The sequence below is a fragment of the Hyaena hyaena genome, unplaced genomic scaffold (genome assembly GCF_003009895.1).
Source record: "Hyaena hyaena isolate Hyena2069 unplaced genomic scaffold, ASM300989v1 scaffold_302, whole genome shotgun sequence".
NCBI lineage: Eukaryota > Metazoa > Chordata > Mammalia > Carnivora > Hyaenidae > Hyaena > Hyaena hyaena.
Window position 1 is genome coordinate 712,200 of NW_024080936.1, and position 15,233 is coordinate 727,432.

Here is a 15,233-nt window from a genome sequence, read left to right on the forward strand (position 1 = left end):
AGGGTGGAGGGGTGGGGACACATCACTGGCTCTCTGACTGTCCCCCCTCCTACTGGTGAGCGTTCCCGCACCCCTGCAGCCTGCTGGGCGCTCGGGGAGACACCAGGGGTCAGGAAGCGATGTGGAGTCCAACACCCAAATTCTTGAGCCCAGAGTCGGAGCCCAGGGGTCCCACAGGCCCGGGTTGGGGGGAGACGAGCCGTGCAGCCGGGGGGCCCTGGTGAGTCACATGGCCCCATCTGAAGAGGGGACACTCTACCCGCCGCAGGGGCCCGTGGTAGCACCAGGTGTCAGGCAGGGCACGACCAGGTTTGAGTCCTGGCTCGGCCCCTCATGGGCCGGGATCAGCCGCAGATGCTCCTTGTGAGGCCCTGGCATCGCCCCCTGCACCCTTCCGGTCATGTTGGACGCCAGGGAGACCCCATTCAAGCACGCAGAGAGGGGCCCTTGGGGCCGCACTGCTGTGGGGTCCTCCCTGGCCCCGTCCCTCCTCCGGAGCTGGGCCCATAGGGGCGGAGGAGCGGGAAGGGAGTTTTCAATTAAGGAGCAGCTAATCGCCAGGCAGCAAGGGCCGTTCTGGGGCCCAGTAAATCTATTATGAAAAGCCTCTAAATGTATGTAAAACCAGCCTCTGACAATCCAGGGATTAGGCCGCCGGGAGGGGAAACCGAGGCGAGGGCCGGCTGGTGGATTAATGGAGCGGGGCCTCTGGGGGTTATGGGGAGCGGTCCCCAGGAGCTGGGGCGGAGGCAGGGAGGTCTTCCTCTGCAGAAGCCAGCACCCATTTTATAGGTGGAGAAACTGAAGCCCAGACAGGCCCAGACCCCAAGCGCAGGGGCCCCACCCAGCACACCTGCCGCCTGCTCGCAGGGCGCCCGGAACGCGCCCCTGGCCGGCCGTGGTCACGGTCTCGGTCCGCTGCTGCTCCGCTTGTGCCACACTGAGGTGGCCTTGACAGGCTGAAAGACTGGGGACCACAGACGGCGGCGTGTGACCCGACAGAGCTGCCAGTGAGCCCTACCCCGGCCCGGGGGGGCCCCCAGGGGAGGGGCGGGATCCCTGGGCCCGGCTGGGCACCAGGGGTGTGCCCACACCTCCCGCCGCCGTCCTGGGCGCCCCAGCAGGAGGCCCAGGCTGGGCTGGGAGGAGGGGGTGGCATAAAGGGGTTTTGGGTCTCCTCCTGAGGCCACAGGGGGCCTAGAGGGGGTACCGAAGGGCTCCTGGCCTCCCTCTCAGACTCTGTCGCGGGGGCATTGATGCTCCGTCCCTCAGGGGCTTGGCACCCCCACTCTCCCAGTCCCATCCAAACCTCAAAGTCTCTGTGTCCCCTAATTGTCCTGCCACGGGGCCTCCGCCCCCCGACTCCCTCCCCCTGGGATGCCAGCCCCACCGCAGCCATTTCTATGGGGCTCAGGCGGCAGCTGGAGGACCCTCCGTGGGCCCCTGACCTGGCTCTGGTCCAGCCCCCCCCCCCCCGCGCCCCCCCTGAACCTGCCGCCCGGGGGAGGGGCTGGGGAATGAACAGCAGGTGAGTGATTCCTGGGCCCCAGATCCCTCTGGGCCCAAGTGACACTGTGTGACCAGCGGGGGTGGGGAGGTCCCAGCAAGGCCGACCCAGGTTCTGGGCGTCGCTGGGCTGCCCAGCCCTCGCTGTGTGGCGTGAGCAGGTATGCGCGCCTCTCCGTGACTCGGTTTCCCCATTGTCACCACCACGGATGGCTGGCAGCTGTTCCCAGCGCGGGGGCAGGGGGCCCAGCTGCCCCCTCCCGGCCGTCAGTCAGGCCGCCGGGCCCCTTCGAGCCGTCACGGCCGGGGGGTGGGGGGGGGGGGGGGGGGGGACTGCCCAGCCTGTCCACGATGGACTCAAGCGGAACCGGCGCTGCCGAGCGGAACGCGCCCCCGCGGGCCCAGCGCGCCCGCCTTTGTCCACCGCCCCCCCGGCCTCAGTTTCCCCGTCTACGGCCGGGGGCGCCCGCTGAGGGGCGGCCGGGGGCGCGGAGGCCTTTCCCAGGGGTGCTCCGCCGCCCCTGCGCCCGGCCGCTCCCCCGAGCCTTTGTCCGGGAAATGCGAGGTGGCAGGGAGAACGGATCCGCTTGCCACCTGAAAGGCGCCGCGGCAAATGCTGTTGACCCACGACCCCGGCCCCCTAATCCTGGGCTGAGGCCCTCACGGGGAGGGGCCCTGAGAGCGCGGCTGGGGCCTGACCCCGCCCCAGGCGCCAAGGGGGGCTTCCGGGTCAGGGTCGCAGGGGCTTCAGGGGAACACAGCTGCCCCGCTGGCCACGTGTCTGGCCACCACCCCGCCGAGGCCCACAGGGGAAACTGAGGGAAGGCAGGGCCCTCAGAAGCCCCCAGGCCCCGGGGCATCAGGTGCAATCAGGTCCCTGCCGCCTGCAGGCTGGGCGGACAGCTGCTCTCTGAGCCTCAAAACAGGACGTTCCTGGGGGGTCTGGCCCGACCTGGAAGGTGGCCCAGAGCCATGCGGGGTATCTGGCTTCTGCCTGGTTCTGGAACCTTCTGGGGGTAGTGGATGGCTATGGGGGTACATGGCCTAGGTGCCCCCTCTGAGAAGGCCCCCGGAATCAGTCCCCTGGAGTACAGGGAGTCTTCCCACCACGCCCTCCCTCCTCTGTAGTCCTCCATAGCTCCCACTGTCTTCCCCACCCGGGTGGGGCAGTTTCGCCCACCCGGACAAGGGCTGAATCAATGCTGACTGAAGGTCTGGCCACTGAGAGCCCGGGTGAGCTCTCTCCTCTCTGGGCCTCCCCAGCGGACGGGGAGGGTGTGGGAAGATGACACGTGGGCCACATTACCCGGCTGAACCCAGGGCCAGGCACACAGCAGGCGCTACCAGGTGCGGCTCGAGGGGTGCCGTTCCACAGCCCTCTGCCTCCACTGACACAGCGCCGGCCGAGGGGGAGGGAAGTCCGTCAGAGCCAGGGCTGGTGCCCAGTAACGCCAGACGAGGCGCTCCGGGAAGAGAGGGGCGAGTGGATGAATGAATGGAGGGAGGGTTGTGTCCTCGCTTCTGCCGCAGCAACTCAGCCCCTCGCCTCTCAGACCCTCGGAGGCCAAGGCCAGAAGCTTCCACTGAAGATTAAACCGTTCTCCACTGCTGGCCAGAATGCGTTCTCACGCTCGGGTGCCCCTGCGCTCCCCGGCGGCCACGTGTCTGTTCCACCCTGCCGAGCTGTTCCCCATAATCAATTTCAATTTGGCCTGGGCCCTGCCTCTGCAGCCCGGCCCTCCTTGGGGGCTTGGGTTCAGGGGGTGGGGGGGGAAGCGGTGACTTCCTCAGCCCACTCTACTAGATCCCGGGACCTTTCTGGGGATGAGAGGGCTCTGCTGTTGCTAACCCTTTCTGGGCCTCAGTTTCCCCAGAATGATGGGATGAGGCGGTGGGGAAGGGCAGTCTGGGGCCAGCTCTGCTCTCATCCAACCTCACCCATTTCTGGAGCGCCTACTCTGTACCTGATCCCATGTTGAGTGCTAGGGACACAGTGAGAATCAACGTGGAAAAACTTGAATTAATCAGGGTCGGGGGTGTTTGGGGCTTTCTGCCAGGGGAAGCGCATATGCAAAGGTCCTGAGGCAGCAAGGAACACAAGAGGCCTGTGTGCTGGAAGCAGGTAAGAAGAGAGGAGCAGAGGGGTGGGTGGGCTTGCTGATATTACCCAATGATAATTAACAGCCAACAGTTATTGAGCACCTACTGCATACAAACATCGACCTATGGGCTCCACCTGCCTCATCTCCCGGGAACCTCACAGCCACCCTATAATTACACCCATTTTATAAGGGAGGAAACGGGAGGCCCTGCTGGCCAGGGTTACTGGGTGGGTGGCAGAGCTGGGTTTGGTCTCGGCTCAGATCTGTCCCAGAGTCGAAGCAGACAGTGGTGTGGACCCTTAGCCAACACCCCCACCCCCTCACCCAGCATCATTGCCTGACTCCACGCCCATCTCTGGGCTCAGGAGGAAGGACATAAATGGGGTCTCAAGTTCTTGGAGTTTGATTGGGACTCATCTGCCCTTCTGTGTGACCTTGGGGACGTGCTTGCCTGTCCCTTCTGTGCCTCAGTTTCCCAGCCTTATGAGGAGAGACTGTGGGCCACCCTTCTCTCTCAGGTGAGCTGGGGGAAGGGATGAGGTGCCCCCAGGCCTGGCTGCATGCCCCGCAGCCCTGCTCAGGCCCCGCCCCCTGCACGGGAACCTCCCAGCCACATGCCCTGGGAGCCCTGTTTGGGCCCCTTGTGGCTCTGGGCTCCGGCCACCACTAGGTGGAGCGAGGAGGCCGGTGGAGGCCGGGCGTGGGCGCCTTGGCTTCAGAGCCGCGGAGGCCGGGAGCTGGCAGGTGGAACCGGCCCTTCTGGGTGAACTCGAAGGAAGCCTCCACGCTCTGCCGGGGGGACAGCGGCCCTAAAACGGGTGCAGCACTCACGGGACGCCCTCAAGGGGTGCACATGGACAGCGGGGCTGGGGCGGTGTGAGAGCAAGGACCTTGACGCCCCCCAACCCCTGACCCAGCTGCCAGGTGCAGGAGCCCTAGCGGGAGCTCAGAATCACCCAGTCCCGGGGCGCCTGGGGGCTCAGTCGGTTGGGCGTCCGACTTCGGCTCAGGTCATGATCTCACGGTTCGTGGGTTCGAGCCCCGCGTCGGACTCTGTGCTGACGGCTCAGAGCCTGGAGCTGCTTCTGATTCTGTGTCTCCCTCTCTGCCCCTCCCCTGCTCACGCTGTCTCTCTCTCTCTCTCAAAAATGAATAAAACATTAAAAATTAAAAAAAAAAAGAATCACCCATTCCTGCTGCCTGGCGGCTGGGGAAAGTAAGGCTGGGTGCTCATTCATGGGTGGGGCTGCGGGTGCCCTCAGGACGCCCTCCCACCCGGCCACGGGCGGGGACCTGGTGACGTGGTGGGTAAGTGGGCTTCTCTGACGAGCTTCAGCTGAAATGTACAGACTGAGAAGTACTGGGTGGCGGTGAGCATCCTGCACAGAGGGGACACCTCGTCAGGGCCCCAGGTGGGGTGTTGCACGTGTGGGTACTGGAGACCAGGTGAGAGAGGCGGGGCAGGGCTAGCCTTTGTAGGCCATGCGGGGACTTGAGCTTTATGTGGAGGGTCCTGGGGAGCCATGGTCTGGGAGAGCAGGAGAGAGACAGGATCCACGCATCCTTGTTTCACAGCCCCCTGAGGCTGCCTCGGGACAGGCGGTCGAGGCCAGAGTGGGGGCCAGCGAGGGGGGGGGGTGTACAGCTGAGCTGTTTTCAGCACATTCGCAGTGTTGTGTAACCATCACCTTTATGTAATTCCGGAACATTCTAACAACTAAGAGCAGGCTTGTCCCCATTAGCTATCACTTCTCCATCCCCTCTCCCCTCCCCCGCCCCCGCAAGCCCCTCCCGCCCCGGGAGGAGGCTGTTCCGGACGCGTCACGCACGCGGACTCACACCCGCGTGGCCTCCCGTGTCTGGTTCCCTCCCTGAGCGTCGTGTGTTTGGGGTCCGTGCAGGGGCGGCAGGTGTGGGCGCCTCCCTCCTGCTCGCGGCCGAGGGACGTGCCTGAGGGACGTGCGCGTGCGCGGATGTTCCCATTCTTTTCGTCTTGTCCTTTTCTCCGTGTTGGTCAGGGTCCTGACGGGACACAGGGCTGGATGCCGTCTGCCCCTTCCCCCCCGGGCCAGTACCCTGGGCTGGGGTCCAGCAGGGACCCACCGCCTCCCCACCTGCCCCCTCCTGGGCAGCACTGACATGTGTCCACTGCCCTCACCCCAGTCACTGCCCCAAACTCCCTCCTTGGGGCCTCTAGGGACTTTTCAAAACTGCAAATCAGGGGCGTCTCGGTGGGTTAGCTGGCTAAGCGTCCAACTCTTGATATTCGCTCAGGTCATGATCTCAAGGCTCGTGGGATTGAGCCCCACGTTGGGCTCTGTGCTGACAGTGCATGGAGCCTGCTTGGGATCTGGGATTCTCTGTCTCTCTCTCTCAAAAAACAAAAAACCCAAAAAAACCCAAAACTGAAAATCAGATGGTGGCCATCCCTTGCCTAAATCCCCCGTGGCTCCCTGTCACCCTCCATATGAATCTGAATTCCAGGATGTGATCAGACAGCCCTGCTGGCCCACGCGGCCAGGCCAGAAGATCCTCAGGAGGCTCCCAGAAGCTTCCTTGCATTGGGGGAGGGGCTGGAGGGAGCTGGGTAACGAGGGTATTGTCCCTGTTCCTCGGGAAGGGAACTCAGGCTTGGGGGACAAGATGTAAGTCGGGGCTCCGCTGAGTCGTATTCTCAGCTGTAGGAAGCGCCCACACACCAGGGTTTGCTCGGCATTTCATCCTGCCTGGAGGGAAGGAGCCGCCGTGGGCAGCTCGGCGGTCCCCCGCTGCTTCTGGGCTGGCAGTGAGGTGCGGTGGGACGCGGTCAGAGACCCTCTGGGACCTGCACGAACGTCAGGAGACTAGTGAGGGCCGTGGGGCCCCTAGCCGCCCGGGGTTAGGGGATAAAGGCCAGTCCTTCCCCTCGGCTGTTTCTCCACCCCCCACCATAATAGGATCGGGATGTTTGAAGTTACTAGGAAGCGGGGAGGCTCCCTCATAGAGAATAGACCAGAAGGGCTTAGAGGCGCCTTTGTGAGCCAGGCGGGTGGTGATGAAAGCACCATGAAATCCACGGTGTCACCGAGGCCCGGCGACCATGACAGGCCCCTTTACTTAGAGAAAAGGGGGGAAAATCCCCGGGTGTATTGGCGCATGTGAACCTACGTGTATATGCCACGGTCCAGCCGTCGCAGAGGCCCCAGCAGCCGCCAAGGCCCCAGCCCCAAGGTGCCTTCTCGGTGGAGCACCCGTGCCCATGGCCGCGGCACCTGCTGGGAAGGTCCAGGATGCGGGCCAGGGAGGACGTCTTGCTGCGCTCTGCTTGCACGCCTCTGGAGACTGGAGTCTCGCCACCTGTAAGGTTTCCTGCCAAGGCTTCCTTGCACGTGGGCCCAGGTGATGGTGAAGTTGTGACTTACCTGCGGGTGGCCTTCCAAAGTCACGAAGGAAAGGTGGCACAGGGCAGGAAGAAACGTCACGTTCTTAAACAGCTTTACTGAGATATTCACGTAGCTTCCAGTTCCTTCATTTTAAGTGTACAATTCATTTGTTCTAGTGCATTCACAAAGTTGTATGTCCATCAACACACTGACTCTCGAACACCTGCACCCTACCGAAGGGCAGCCCTGTCGCCATCAGTCACCCCGGCCCCCACGAGCCCCCTTCCCGCCCGTGGATGAGCCTGTTCTGGACGTTTCGCACACGTGGACTCACACCCCATGTCTGGTTCCCTCCCTGAGCGTTGTGAGTTCGGGGTCCGTCCGCGGGGCGGTGGGTGTGGGCGCCTCGCTCCCACTCGCGGCCGAGGGACGTGCGCGTGCGCGCCGGACGCCCCTGAGGGACAGCACATGCGCGGTGGACACCGGCACCTGTGGATGGGCACGTGCGCATGCGTGGTGGATACGCCTGAGGGACTGCGCATGCGCGCTGGACACGGTCGTCCGTGGACGTGGACGTACGCGGTGGACACACCTGAGGTATGTGCGCGTGTGCGGGGGACACGCTGTGTGACTGGCTCACCCGCTGGTGGGCAGTTGGGTGTCCCCTCTAGCTGTTTATTAAGGGGATGCTGTTGCTGAAAGCGCTTTAACCGGCCCTTGTATTGGGCATTAAGCCCTCACACAAGGTCAGGACCCGCCAAGGCCAAGAGCAAAGTGCGAGTCCATGGGGGGCTTGGTGTGTGTGCGGGGGGCACCGGCGGAAGCCCCGTGGGCTGGGAAGTGTGCGCCCCCGCCCCACCTGTCCTCTCCGACCCCGGCGTCTGGGGTCTGCGCGCGCCTTCCCAGCCGCAGGGCAGTGCCTGAGCGCCCGCGCCGGTCCCTGTAAAGGTGCCTGATCCCGCCCCCCGGCAGACGGGGTCCCTCCTCCGTGGTGGCGGGCAGCCAGGTGTGTGACGAGGCCTGTGTCCACAGCCCCCCGTTTCCCAACCAGGCCGGCAGGAGACAACAGTTCTCCTGGGGTCCCCAGAGACCTGAGCCTGGGGGCGGGGGGAGGCCAGGGGGATGGCAGATGGTGGGTGGGGAGGGGTCCTGGCTGCAGCCTGGCGGGTGGTACCAAAGTCCCCTTGTCCTCTAGCTTTGGGGCCAGAGGCATGTAGCAGGGGCAAGACCCCGCCCTGCCCGCGGCCCTGCTCGGCTTGGGGGCGTCTCGGGGGCCGTTAGAGACCACGGCCCTTCAGTTCCTTGGTGGGTACCGGGATGCGTAGGTCCCGCTGATATGGGTCCGTCTCCTTGTCTTCCTGAAGGAGGTCTCTGACACGGAGCAGAGACTTCACTGGAAGGCCCTGGAAGGCCGGAGGGCACACGGCAAGGCCGAAGGTCACATGGCAGGTGGGAGACACAGGGAGGGACAGAAGGCAGAGGAGGCAGGTGACGGGCTGTATGTGAGGTCTTGGGGCCAGCAGCCGCAGCCCTGGCCCCCCTGAGCCCACCTCTCTGAACTCCGATGCCCGTGCTGACCCTGATCTGCCCTGTGGAGGCGGCCTGGCTCTCCTGGGTTCCAGGGTGAGCATCAGCTGCCAGGTCAGGGTCCTGGGGCCCAGGGGCTGCCTGACGGTGGCTCCCAGCAGCGCAGATCCCTGGGGCATCCCAGTCGGGAAGCCTGCTGTGTATGTGGGGTGGCCACAGAGACTGGAGGTGAGGGGTTCCGGCACCCATGGGATTGCCACGCCTGAGCGCCCCAGGACCCCGGGAAGCGCCACCTGGCCTCCTCCTGGAGCTCGGAGAGGGGCCCTTCAAATGCCAGGTCCCAGTATTTCAGAAGCTGGGACCCCGGACCCGGGAGCCTCAGGCACCGCCCCCAGAATGTGACCGCACCTGCTGGGACCCTGCAGGTACAGGCGGAGAGCCACGGGCCTCAGTGTAGGCGACAGAGGGGGAAGCGCCCAGACGTGCTGTTACGGCGGGACTGTGTCCCCTGGAAAGGTGTGTCCAAGTCCTACCCCCTTGAGTGGGCCGTTATTTGCAAACAGTCCTTGCAGATGAGGGTCACATGAGGTGCTGAGGGAGGGACCCCGCCCGGTGACTGGGGTCGCACCGCCTGGAACGGGCGCGCTCACGGGGGGCGGGTGCCAGAGCCGGCGCTGAGGCTGAGGAGCGGCAGCAGGACACACCGGTACCCTGGGCCTCAGTTTCCACCTCTGCGCCTCAGGGCTCCTGGTGGTTATGGGCCCAATGAATTCGTATTTGTGAAGTGCCCGGGGCTGTGCGTGGGACACACTAAACCACGCTGTGTCTGAAGGCGGCGTGAAATGAGGAGAAAGCTAGTGCCCGTCCTCTAGGAGCGTGTGGTGAACGAGCTTGGAAGAGTTGTCTCTCTGTCTCTCTCTGACTTGACGAGTTCTTTTGTTTTTTTAAATTTATTTTTAAAATTTACATCCAAGTTGGCGTATAGTGCAACAGTGATTCCGGGAGTAGGTTCCTTACTGCCCCTCCCCCACTTAGCCCCCCCCCCCCCCCGTCCCTCCCGCAGCCCTCTGTTCTCCATATTTAAGAGTCTCTTGGGGCGCCTGGGGGGCTCAGTGGGTTAAGCGTCCGACTTCGGCTCAGGTCATGATCTCACGGTTCGTGGGTTGCAGCCCCGCGTCGGGCTCTGTGCTGACAGCTCGGAGCCTGGAGCTGCTTTAGATTCTGTGTCTCCCTCTCTCTCTGACCCTCCCCTGCTCACACTGTCTCTCTCTCTCTCAGAAATAGGAAAAAAATTTTTTTAAAGTATCTAATGTTTTGTCCCTCTCCCTGCTTTTATATTATTTTTGCTTCCTTTCCCTTATGTTCATCTGTTTTGTATCTTAAATTCCTCATGTGAGTGAAGTCATATGATATTTGTCCTTCTCTGACTAATTTCACTGAGCATGATGCCCTCCAGTTCCATCCATGTAGCTGCAAATGGCAGGATTTCATTATTTTTTCTTTTTTTAATGTTTTATTTATTTTTGAGAAAGAGAGACAGACAGTGTGAGCAGGGGAAGGTCAGAGAAAGGGAGGTACAAAATCCGAAGCAGCTCCAGGCTCCGAGCTGTCAGCACAGAGCCCGATGTGGGGCTTGAACCCATGAACTGTGAGATCATGACCTGAGCTGAAGTCGGACGCCCAACTGACTGAGCCCCCCAGGCGCCTGAGGATTTCATTCTTTCTGATTGCCGAGCACGACTCCTTTGCCTGTATGTAGCACATCTTCTCTATCCGCCCACCCGCCATGGACACTTGGGCTCTGTCCACACTGTGGCTGTTGTTGATAGCGCTGCTATGAACATTGGGGTGTGTGTGTTCCTTCAAAACAGCACACCTGTGTCCCTTGGATAAATACTAGTAGTGCAATTGCTGGCTCGTAGGGTAGTTCTATTTTTAACTTTTTTGAGGAACCTCCACACTGTTTTCTAGAGCGGCTGCACCTGTTTGCATTCCCACCAGCCGTGCAAAGGGCTCCTCTTCCTCTGCATCCTCACCAACATCTGTTGTTGCCCGAGTTGTTAACGTTGGCCATTCTGACAGCCGCGAGGTGGTATTGACTTGACAAGTTCTAAGGGAAGGGACGGGAGCGTTTCTCGGAGGAGGTGTCATTTGAGCTGAGACACCAAGAGGGCTGTACCACTGGTGGAGACAAGCATCCAGCCAACAGGAACAGCAAATGCAAAGGCCCTGGGGCTTGGTGTGTTTGCAGGGACACTAGGGGGTTGGTGTCGCTGGAGCAGGGGGAGGCAGAGGGGGGCTTTGGTTCTTCTCCCACAGGCACCGGGGAGCCACGGCAAAGGTGACGGCAGGGGAGGGATGTGATCGGGCGGTGTGCCCATCAGAAGGGCCACGCAGGACGGGCTGCCCCGAGTCAGGGAAGGGGCTCAGGCTAGAAATCGTGCCAAGGGAAGATTTGGGAGGAAATTGGCTTCTCCTGCCCCCGTTTCTGTTTCCTTCTGGTTGGGAAATGGGAGGGCAGGGCCTTGGCGGGCAGACTGCCACATGTCGAGGGTCCAGGTGCCCACAGTCCACTTGTTCCTGGTGGGGATGGACCTGGCTGAGCCAGCCACCCTCTTCCCTCCTGGCACCCAGGCCCAGTGATGACCTCGGGCTGGATAGGCATCCAGGTGTGTGGGGCAGCGCCCTCAGTCTCCTTCCCATCCCTGGGCAGGGGAGTGCAGCGCGGTCCCCACAGTGGCACTTCCGGCAGTGGCTCTGGGCTCAGGAGAATGCCAGCCACTGGCCCCAGCCTGGCTGGCTTATGCCAGCTTGTGCCCAAGCCCCTGGATCTGTGCAGCATTCCACCTGACAGATGGGGAAACCGAGGCTGAGGCCCTCGTGTTCACCAGATGAATCCCAGGGCTGGCATGGGAGGTGTGCGTGGACTCCCAGACCCCACCCCGCCCCACCCCGTCCACTTCCGGGACGCTCTCCCCTCCGCAAGTTCGGGAAAGCCGGAGCTTTCTGGATTGAAATTCTTCAGCTGTGCCAGGCCAGCGGAGAAATCCATAATGCATTGTTTAGACAGATGCCTTTAAACCGCTCAGCGGGGTGGGGTGTGCAGGGGGGCGTGAACAGCGACGGGAGGAGGGACTGCACTGGGAAGGTCATCTTTTTTTTCTGCAAAAAGGTCAGCTGCAGACCGTTGCCAAGACAACAGCGGGCTTCAAGATGGAGGCTTAAGAAGAACAGAGGGTTCTGGTTCCCCTCCCCGGATGTCCCATGCGAGGGGCCAGGCCACCGGCTCAGCAGGCTCCGGGGCTGGGGGCAGATCTTGGCCCTGCCCTGTCCCGGGCCCGGCCGAGGCCACTGTGAGCCTTGGTGTTCTTGGCTGGGGAATGGGACCAGCGTCCAAGCCCGGGCAGGACCCCCATGGCCGGTCTGGGGTTGGGGTTGGGATTATGGGCAGAGTCCTGGGCCCTCCCTGGGGGCGCAGCCTGGGCAGGGAGGGGCTGGGGGCTTGGCCAGAGTCCCAGTACCTCATGCCATGAGGACAAGCCACCACATGAAGGTGGCTGGGGTTCCCTGTCCTCCTGCTTAGAGCCCAGGACGGGGACCCAGCAGCCCCTCAGAGTCTGAAGCAGACTGGAGGCTCAGATCTGCAAACCTGGGGGCAGCGGTCCCACAGGAAGGCCCCGGGAGGGATCGCACAGGCCCGAGACCCCGGGCCTCTCAGAAGGGATCTGAGAACCTTCACGGGCGGCTGGAGGTTGGATGTGAGCTTGCATCAGCTCTGGCGACCGTGGGCCTTTGCTGACATCACTTTTCGGCAGTGACGGGAAGATGGCATCGTCTACACCTGTCTCCCTGGAAGGCAGTCTGGACTCGGGTTGGTTACTTACCTTAGGCTACGGTGTCTGTTACTGGTGTTGTTGAATAGCGACCTCGCTGTCCATTTCAATATAAACAACAGGATTAGGAAGGAAGCTTTTTCATGGAGATGAAATTCATACAACACACAATTAATGATTTTTATATGTACAATTCAGTGGCATTTAGTACATTCACAGAGTTGTGCAACCACCGTCTCTATTCAATGCCAGAACATTCCATCACCCCCAAAGGAAACCTGATCTGCATCACCAATCACCCCCTCCCTCGACTTCCCCTGGACCCCATGAGCCCCCTTCCCGTCCGTGGAGGAGCCTGTTCTGGACGTTTCACGCACGTGGTGGAGTCACACCCCATGCGGCCTCTCGCGCCTCTCCCTGAGCGTCGTGTGTTCGAGGTCCATCCACGGGGCAGCGGGTGTGGGCGCCTCTTGCTCGGGGCCAAGGGACGTGCCCATGTGTGGCTGTAGAAAGGTAACTTTTTTTGAAAACTTATGTTGGGACAGGGCTCCACAAGCTGATGGGACTCGCCACCTGGGTGAACGGGGTGCCCCAGGGGTGGTGGGGGCCTCAGACGTCCGGGTCACTCGCTGCCCCAGGCTGCCCTGGGGATGCTGGCTGGCCGGGGCCGGGGTTTGTGGGTCAGCGGGCGGATAACGGCAGACCCGCCCCTGGTTTTCAGGCGTCTAACGAGCTCCTAGCACGTGACCGGCCTCGTCCTGGAAATGAGGCCCGCAGGCCAGGCTCCTGCCGGGGCCCCAGGGGCGGGCCCTTCCTGCCTCTTGCAGCTCCCGGGGCTCCTCTGTTGCTCGGCTTCATCCCTCCAATCGCTGCCTCCGTTGCTTAGAAAACCACTTGTCATTGGACTTGGGATTCACCCTAATCAGGACGACCTCATCTTGAGATCCTTAATAACATCTGCAAAACACCCTTTTTCTAAGTAAGCTCAAATTCAGTTGCCAGGGTTCGTAACACGGACAGATCTTTTGGGGGGTCCCGAGGCAGAGCCGGAAGAGGCCAGGCATGCAGCCCCAGGTCCCTAGGGGGCAAGGTGTGTTTCCCAATGCTCTGTGGCCCTGCTGCAGTTTGTGGGCACAGACTGGGTCCTCCCTGTAAGCTTCCGGAGGCCCGAGGTTGCGGTGGTCGGGCCGCCCTTGGTGCCAGGACGGCAGGAGCATCGTGTCACCCAGGGTTTGCTGTGTGGCATCCCCTCAGCTCCTGGGGCTCTGCACGTAGCTCGTAGGACCAGGGGAGAACAAGGTAGGGGTGCATTTACCTGGTGTTCTTGAGTGCGAGCTGGCACCCGCACGGACGGCGACACCGGCAACCTCAGCCCCGGTGAGGCGCCAGACTGACCTTGGACCCTGGGCTGAGCACCAGCTGCTGCTGTTTCCTATGCGGCATCATAACCTTTCTCACAGCTCAGCAGCGTCAGGCACGCTCAGGCTGTCGTGCAGCCTCCCCCACTGTCTGTCTCCAGAACTTTCCGTCTCCCAGACTGAGACCCTGTCCCCATGAGGCACGGACTCCCCGCCCCCTGTCCCACCCCCACCATCTACTCTCTGTCTCTGTGGACAGGACTCCTGTGGGGGCCCCCTGGGAGTGGGGTCACGCAGGACGCGTCCTTCTGTGTCTGGCTTCTGTCACTGTGCACGGCGTCCTACGGGTCCATCCACACGGTGACAGGTCATCCCTCCTCCCTGAGGCTGGGCCGGATCACATTCTGGTGTGTGGATGGACACACTGTGTCTCTCCTTCGTCCACAGATGGACACCGGGGTGTTTCCACCTTTCGGCCCTTGTGAATCGCGCTGCTGTGGCCGCAGAGGTGCAGGTGCCTGTCCGAGCCCCTGCTTCCCGTCCCCGGCTGCGCCCAGAGCCGGGACCGCCAGCGGCACGGGACCCCGGGGGTAACTTGTGAGGAGCTGCCCGGCTATTGTGCACGGCGCTCCCCACCGCACGTTGTCCCGGCCGCGCACAAGGTCGGGGCCTCCGCTGAGCCGGCCTTGCTGCCGTTAGCAGCGAAGACCCCACGTTTGCTCGCGGAGCCGTATCTGCTAGTTTTACCGTAAACGCAGGCGTGGGGCACGCTCTGTGGGACAGCCCGTCTGCAGGGCCGCCCGCGTGGGGGCTCCCTGTCGGGGCGGCTCCGAAGCAGTGTTTGGGAGGGTGCCTCCCGTCTGACGCGGCTGACCTGTGTCCCTGAGGTGGCGGCCCTGCACGAGAGCCGTTCTGATGACTGAGGGTGAGCCTCCCGCGGCTGCCGCGGCAAACGGCCACACGGCGTGCCTTCAAACAGAAACCTGTTCCCACCCGGTTCTGGAGGCCAAAAGTTCAAAATCAGGGTGTCACAGGCTTTCCCTCCCTCTGAAGCCTCAAGGGGACGGTCCCTTCGAGCATCTGGTGACTTCCTGGCGCCCCTTGGCTTGTGGACGCGTCTCCGCTGACATGTGGCTTCTCTGCTGTATCCGGTTCCCTCTCATGAGGACACGATCATCAGATTCGGGCCCCCCACTCCTGTGTGACCCCGTTTTAACTAATCACACCTGCACAGACCCTACTTCCAAATAAGGCCCCATTCACAGGTTCCCAGAATTGGGACACGTGGGGACTTTTGTCTTTAGGGGACACAACAGAACCCACAACACTGAGGGGTGAGAAAATAGAGGTTAGAAATAATTCATGTAAATGCCAGCGGGAGACAAAAATCAGGCAGATTCTTTTTTATTTAAAAAATTTTAAATGTTTTTTATTTATTTCTGACAGAGACAGCGTGAGCAGGGAAGAGTCAGAAAGAGAGGGAGACACAGAATCTGAAACAGGCTCCAGGCTCTGAGCTGGCAGTCAGCACAGAGCCTGATGCGG